Source organism: Myotis daubentonii, chromosome 2 (genome assembly GCF_963259705.1).
Source record: "Myotis daubentonii chromosome 2, mMyoDau2.1, whole genome shotgun sequence".
Lineage (NCBI taxonomy): Eukaryota > Metazoa > Chordata > Mammalia > Chiroptera > Vespertilionidae > Myotis > Myotis daubentonii.
In genome coordinates, this window is record NC_081841.1 from 93517020 (window position 1) to 93525013 (window position 7994).

General features: G+C 46.2%; 1 long non-coding RNA gene across 1 annotated transcript; it reads right to left on the reverse strand.

Annotated features, from left to right (window-relative positions):
* Positions 1-4562: 4562 nt before the first annotated feature.
* On the reverse strand, positions 4563-6226 carry LOC132226226 (uncharacterized). The gene is made up of 3 exons (XR_009451015.1): positions 6147-6226; positions 5438-5533; positions 4563-4826 (listed from the first exon to the last, which is right to left on the reverse strand). It is a non-coding gene; the product is annotated as an uncharacterized LOC132226226 (long non-coding RNA).
* Between the last annotated feature and the right edge of the window lie 1768 nt (positions 6227-7994).

Here is a 7994-nt window from a genome sequence, read left to right on the forward strand (position 1 = left end):
GCAGGTGGCATTGGAGGCACTGGCGGCCCAATGGGCCCTGACGAGAGCGGGACTGCGGCGGGATGGTGGAGCAGGTGAGCGGGCAGTGCCAGGCCAAGGCAGATGCGAGCAGGACCCGATCACCCTGCCGATTGCCCTGCAGAGAGCAACCAGCATTCATTACAGAGAAGGGGCAAATAGCAATATTAAAATATTTCTTCTAATTATTTTCCTTTCAATGTGCACGAATCGGTGCACCAGGCCATTAGTCATAATATAATAAAGTCAACAGTTCATTTTGTAGGAAATCTATTTCTCAAGAGTCCAATGTATTTTCTAAGGGTTATACTGCTGCATCACCTTACTGCACCAAATGCCAAAGTGATTGTATCTAAAATCTTAGCCAAAATGTCTGCCTCATCCTAACTTAGCTTTCTTTCCCCTTATGAGATTCCCTGACGTCCACTGAAGCCATCACTATAGCTTCAGCCTCTAGAATCAGTGGTTCTCAACCTGTGGGTCGCGACCATCGGAAAACACATATAGCATATCAGATATTTACATTACGATTCATAACAGTACCAAAATTACAGTTATGAAGTAGCAACGAAAATAATTTTATGGTTGGGGGTCACCACAACATGAGAAACTGTATTAAAGGGTCGCGGCATTAGGAAGGTTGAGAACCACTGTGATTGATGGTTAATTCTCAGTCATCCACATGTAGAATAGCTATTTTATGGGTCTTTATTTGCTGTGGGCTGTGGTGTAACATGGACTTACAGAAGACAGACCATTCCATGAAACCTGTACCGAGGAAAGCAGACTTCTACACAATTGAGAGCTATACACAGAAACAGAATGGTGGGGCTCTGGACACTTGGCCAAACCAGGGACCAGGTGATGAGTGGTCAGCATCTTGTGCACCAGGGAGAGGGAGCTCTTCTGAGAAAGCTTAGTTCTGGGTGATGATCGGCATCCCCTGTGTGCTTAGCAGGATGCTGTACATGCTTGTTGATGAACAGGCATCATTAGTTAATCGACTGCAGGCTCTAAACACCCACAAGGGATTTGAATTCCGCACTACTGAAGCAGCAGCAGAGGCAGCAGCTGTCACTCAGCACCTGCCACAGGGGAACCGGCCAGATTTCAGAAAGGGTCCTCTAAGGCCAAAGACTGTAAGGAGAGATTCCTGGGGTATTGGGGGTGACAGCTGGGGCTGGAGGGGAAGGTGCAGAGAGGAGCCCAAGGAGGAAAACAGGGAGGATGTGCAAAAAGTAAGAAGCCTCCATAGAAACAGGAAGAAAGAGGTTAAATGGCAGAGGAGTGACCTCAGAATGAAGCAGCAATCACTAAGGGATGTTCTGGCAGGAAACCTCAAACTGCCTTTCCCGAGGACACCTTCCTGTTATTTTGGCCACCAGAGGGCTCCTCTATTCCAAAAATATTATGGAAAAGTGACAAATGTCTCCAATATTTTCCACTCTAAGCACACACCTGTGAAATTAGTAATTTCTGTTTATGTGCACACAAAAATTGTCTTTGAGAGTTGAAGATTCAATTCTGGTTTGAACACCGTGTCCCTGAGTCAATATGGAAAGGAACCATCAACCTCGCTGAGGTTTCTCTAGCTGCAAAAACGGAGAGGCTGCCCATATCTTGCTACAAAGTCTAAGTCAGAATCAGGTGGGGGAGAAGCAGAGGGAGAAAAGGGTCCTAGCAAAAGTCAGACTTGAGGTTGCAGAGATACAGACCACCTCTTCTCCATGTTCATATTTAATTAAGGAAGAGAAAACCTGTATCTTGGATGTTATGTATAATCCTTGCCCTGGTGAAATTCATATATCTTTTCTTAGAAAAGAAAATAATGCACATGTCTTTGGTAAAAGGCTTAGGTTAAAAGACCAGTTCTGTCAATTTCTAACTATCTGACCTTGGCCTAAACACCTAACCTCATAAGCTATGTTTTTCTCCTCTATAGAATGGAAAGTGTTCTTATCTCAGAGACTGGACACAGAATTGAATGAGATAATGCCTTTGAAGAGAGTTGGCAGATAGTAAAAGCTCATTATTCATTCACTTACGCAGTTCGCCCTACATGTGGGATGACATCACCAAGAGTACCAACACAATTGGAAAACTGGCACAAACTGGGTATGCTCAGCCTGAGGAAGAGAAGGCATATCTGCCTTCAAATATTTGAAGGACTGTCATATGGAAGAGGGAGTCGAAATTCTGCCGCTCTAACAAGTAGAAATAGGACATGTATCAGGGAATCAGACCCAGCTTGCTAGAGAATATGAACTGCCCAATGTTAAAGCTTTCCAAAAATGGGGTGAGCAGTCCATGTAAAATAGCAGGTTAGCTCATTTCTGGGGGGTGTCCAAGGAGAAGTTGAATGAGCAATGTAAAGGAAGTTGTAGTGCAGGTTCCCGCATCAGGTGGGAAGGGCTGGATTATGTGACCCACAGGAGCCTTTCCCACTCAGGGAATTCTGTGAGTCTTTGTTCCCAAGTAAAGGGGAAAAAGAGAAAGCATTGTTATGTCAGGCTGGCCAAGAGGATGGTCTGTTTTCAACTTGGCAGTTGTGGACATATACACTTCCCCCATATTACATGCTCCCTACACATCTGGCCAACACTGGTCATAGCATGGCTGGGTCCCAAGCCTTGGATAATTACTTCATGCCAAGAATAGTGTTATTCACATCAAAGATGGTTGATATACTAGATCCACTCCAGTGCTTGTGGAATGACTGGTTGCTGTTTATGACACAATAGTGGGTACCCAACAGAAGAGAGGGATGGAGGGCAAAGCTGGGAATAAGAAATGAATAGGTGATGAAGAAAGGGGTGTAAAGTGGGTATAGTGGAGCACATAGTTGGCTCACAGTTCAAGCCTCTTTGATCAAGCACTGTGTAATTGGGCACTTTCCTTCCCTCTCTTCCTCTATCTGACACAGAGAACAACCCCTTTTCTCATAGCCAAGGAACTCTGTAAGAGGCAGGGGTCTGGACATACGACTTTTGGAAACAGTTCTATATGAGCCCAACTACAAAACTAAATTTCATTCAGACCTTCTCTCTAAAGAGGTTAAGTGGGTTTTCATGGAGTTCCTAAGATAGAATGGGATGAGAGAAGGTATTCCTAGCTCTTGTGGACCAGGGGTCAAAGCATAGGTTACAATCTAGAGAAACTTGGTTTTGAATCACAACTTGACCATTAACTAGATGTGAACATTTCATACAATATCGAAGTCTCACTTTCTTTATCTATAAAAGAGAGAATAATATCTCTTGGAATTTTGCTGAAAATATAAAGTCCCCAGTATGGGGCTTGGCACCCAGTGGTTGGTGTTCAGATCATGATAGGTTGCTCTTGCTATTATGGATCGGGTATCAGTCAGGAACAAGGGACAAAGGAACTGGAAAAACCCCAGCTCAGATAGGAAGGATATACAAATGTATGGAGTCTGAAGAGAGGTGTGGGCATGTTTGCCCTGAAGGTGTAACCAAGAGGATGTGAGTCTGGAGTTATGTAAATGAACTGGTATCTGCGCCATAGCATAGGGTTGGGTTTGGGTAAGGAGAGAATGATAAGGGTGTGCACAATATGTAAGGCAGTGTTGGTCACCTTAAAAAGGAACAGATTGGACCATGTTGTATTACAGCAAGGGAGCAACATTCTCACCGTGGCTAGACTCTGGAAAGTAAATGGGCTGCAGTCTTATGTAAGGATGCCTGAGGTAGGGCAAACATGGGCAAACTCTTAGAACCAATTTTGAAGTAATGGGTCTGTCGTGGGGCAGAGGGTGACCATCAGCTCTGAGGCCAGCAGAAGGGGAGATGTGCATCAATTGGGAAGTATATTGTCCCTAACAGGCTTCCCTACACTCTGTCTATTAAGACACTGGTACTACTAACCATAGGATGTTATGAAAGTCTTAAGTGCTTCAAATATATATAAGGCCATTGTTCATGTATGGGGGATGATGCCTCCCATCTTCACTGAACTGATACCTGGATACCAGTCATATGATATCAGGTAATAATTGTACACATCTGCTGGCCCCAAATACAGATGATAGTAAGTGTACAATGTTTCATTGGAAGAATAGAAAAATAGCTTGATTTGTACAGGACCTTGTGGGTCTGTGGCAGAGACTGGAAGGAACCAAATTCCAACTCTTAGCCCTGTTAGTGAACAGGGTACCAAATACTAGATAGCCCTTCTCCCCCCATTACTCTGCAGGGCAAATATAATCACTTTTCCTCTGTGGAGGAGGCCTTGGAAGAGATCAGTTAACTCTCTTCAAAACTTAAGCAATTTCCTTCTCAAGAACTTGAAGTAAGAAGGAATGCAAGTCACCTGTCCTGTTTGCAAGAACATCCTGTTCCCCCTCCCCTGCCAGCCCACCATCCTTGATACAGCCTGAGGGTTCTGCAAATCCAACAAATTTCAGACTTTAAAAACCAGCACCCACAGTAATAAGTACATTTTATACCATGACCCAGCACACACACACACACACACACACACACACACACACACACAAATATTTCATGAAACAATATTTACTGCATGCATGGACTTTAATAATTTCTATTCCGTTCTATACTCATCCATTCCATTTTGTAATGCTGTTAATGACCTGAATTTCACCACTGATCTCTCCTACCTATTTAAAAGTTTGCCCCAGCCAGCATGGCTCAGTGGTTGAATGTCGACTTATGAACAAGGAGGTCACAGTTCAATTCTCAGTCAGGGCACATGCTCAGGTTGGGGGCCAATCAATGATTGGCTCTCATCATTGATGTTTCTATCTCTCTCTCCGTCTTCATTCCTCTCTGAAATCAATAAAAATAAAAAATAAAAAATTGAAGTCTGCAATTGCTCTCCATTTTGTGGCAAATAAAGTTAAATTCCTTAACATGACAGATAAGACCATTTAGAATGGTCTTCATCTTCCATCTTCACCCAAGCGTCCTACGCTCCCAAAACCCCAGGCACCGGACCCTCCTAGGAGACCCAAGCCCACTAAGCACTCTCCCACCAATCTGCATTGTTCATGCCCTATCCTCAGCCTAGACACACTTCTCACTGCAGGAAACATTTCTCTCCATCTTTAACAAGTTTCCCAGATATCACCTCCTCTGAAGACTACCCAAACTCTCCACTAGGCTCCTAATCTTTAGGAATTCTCCTTTTGCACAGCGTATATGATCATTAGATCCTCCTTATCATAGCTGAGATGTCCTTCTCTATTTTTGAATTGATATAAATAATTTAAAAATAAAACCAACCTTTTGTCTTTTCCTTTCCTTTATGATTGGCCATGGCCTTCTTCAACTTATTTTGACCCCATCCCTCTATCTCCTTAAAGCTTGAACTCCCAGGAGAATAGGAAGATCAGATTAGGAAAAAGGGACACAATCAAAATTAGTGGGGGCAGACCAACCTGGTTCTAGTTTTTCTTCCTCCAGGCTGGCAGTTCTGTTTCCAAGGGATGCAAGCTTGTTAGAGGCACAGCACAATTCATCTGACTCATGGGAGGCTGAAAAATGCAAGGAGAGGTGGAGAAACCAAGGCAGAGGGAGAACCTGTGGCTGGCTCATTTTGTAAAATCAGGAGCTGACAATAGGAACAAAATTAAAAAATACTACTTCACAGGCCACAGGGAAACCCTGTTCTCAAACAAATGCCCTGCTGCAGTCTCAGACTGTAGGCAGTGAATGACCTGATTTACAACCAAAGAACTTAATGAACTCCCAGGTCACCTTTATCCACACACACACACACACACACACACACACACACACACACACATACACACACACCACAAAAAACACAAACAAAAAAACCCACAAACAACAACAACAAAAAGACCCCCAGGGCTCTGTAGCTTTCAAAGCAACTGGGGACAGTTACTGCATTTAATTATGGAATGTCAGAGCTGGAGGAGAGTTAAGAAGTTAATTAGTCTAATCCCTCATCCTGCAGCAAATGAAAAGGAGGGTGTGAACAGGCAAGTGACTTACCCAGGGTCACACTCCTGAGTTAGCAAAAGAGAGCAGTGCTCCTTTTATCATATCACGCTTTCTGCACACAAAAGCTCTAGTGCTCCCATGGATTTCAAAGCCCCTCCAATGAAGCAGGGTGGTGCCTACCTTATTTTTAAAAGATTTCCAGGCAGAGACTCTACAGCCTCTCTCTAGTCAACCCTTCCTATAATTTGCTGCCACATGAGCTAATCTTATCCCTATTACCAAGAGTGCCTAAGCTATTAACTCATCAGTCACAGGTGCCAAATTGCCTCTTCTTCTGCAGAAGATGTTCATTTAAAATCAAATTGCCCATAAATCCCTCCAGTCTCTGCTCATTTCCCTCAGCCCCTGGCCTTTTTTGGTCTAATTTGCTCCCAATCCTGTCTGCTGAGAGTCTCTGAAATGACATGTGGGGAGAGAAAGCTGGGCAGACTAGGGGAGTACCTATGGAGTTGTGCTGTGCAAGCTGGTGAGGATGGATTACAAGGGTGGCCTGGTTGAACCACGCTCAGAGAACTGGAAGGCCCCTTAAGGATTCTTCTAGAACAACTCCCTCATCTTGCAGATGTGGACACTGAGGCTGGGAGTTCTAAGAGACTTGCTTCAGCAATTAGGGAAACCAAGCTGGAACAACATCCCGTTTCCACACATCCAGATCAGTTAGTTCACTTCCTCTACTGTCTGCCTTTGACTTTGCCAACGAGCAAACTGAAGCTAAAAGAGAAATTCTCCAGGATTACACGGCTAAGTGTGGGGTCCAAGACTAGAATCACGTGCGATGGCAGAGAGGCAGCTAAGGGGAGAAAGGGAAGCAGCCCACCAAGCATTTCCCAGGTCAAGGCAGGGATGCTGCACAACGCCAGGGGGCACTATTCCTACTGCACTAGATGCGCCCTCTGGCACTTGTGTGGCCTGCTGAAGAAGGGGGAGCAGGGAAGAAAGGGTAGATGCCCTGACCCTCCTGAAACCAGCTCCGAGGGGCCTGCCAACTCGGGGCGCCCACCCCAGAGTTGAGGTGCTTGGTCCCCAAGCACTGCCCGCGGCCCCTTCTCCGGGGAGCCAGGGACAAGGTCCGAATGCCTTCCCCCATTCAGTGGGATTATCCCTTTTGAATTGTTAAAAAAAAAAAAAAGAGCTGCAGCCAGCGAACCCTGCCTGACAACACCGAGGAATTTTTCCCAGGGATCGGCCGAAAGCTGACTCACATTTAAAGACTTGCCCAAAGTGGTCATGCCCCTCTGAGCAAATACCACAGGCATGTAAAACCTCGCTCCCCACGGCCTCCCGGCGGCGAGGACTCCCGGGCGGCGGCCGGCCTGGCCCCGATTGGAGGAGCGCCGCGCCGCTGGGACGGGGCGCAGCCAATCAGAGAGCCGCCTCGCCGCGTTGCTACCCGGGCCGCGCTGGGGTCCGAAAGGGAGGCGCGGGCGGGGAGCTGTCACTGCTTGTTTCCTGTCCTGGGGGCGGGGGTGAAACGGGTGGGAGGCTGGAGCTGTTTGTTTAGGCAGGTAAGGCCTGGGAGGGAAGTAAAAAGAAAGGACTGAGCCGCCACCTACACTGCGAGCTGCCGCGCCAAATTTTCATTCCAGAATGTGAGCCGCTGCTAGCTGGCTGCGACAGGGGCTCCCCACCCGGCCTCGCAGACCGCTCTTGCTTTTGCTCTCGCTGGGCCCGGCTCGGGGGCGCATTCCTGTGAGCCCCAGGACAGCCTGTTTTCAGGCTGGCTCAGAACGCCAGTCCCCATGAGTCATTTCTCATGTACCCCCAATTGCAGAAGACAGAAAGAGCCACAGACCATCAATAGAGCAAGAGATGTTGAAGATCAGAGTTCTCATCCTGTTCACAGTTCAGTTAACGTGTGGCCCTGACTACTCTCTTTACAACTGTAGTTCTTGTTTTTTTTCTCATCTTTACAATGAGAGGTTTGGCCCGATCATCTGTAAAGTCCTTGGCCCTAAGATTCTGCAGCAC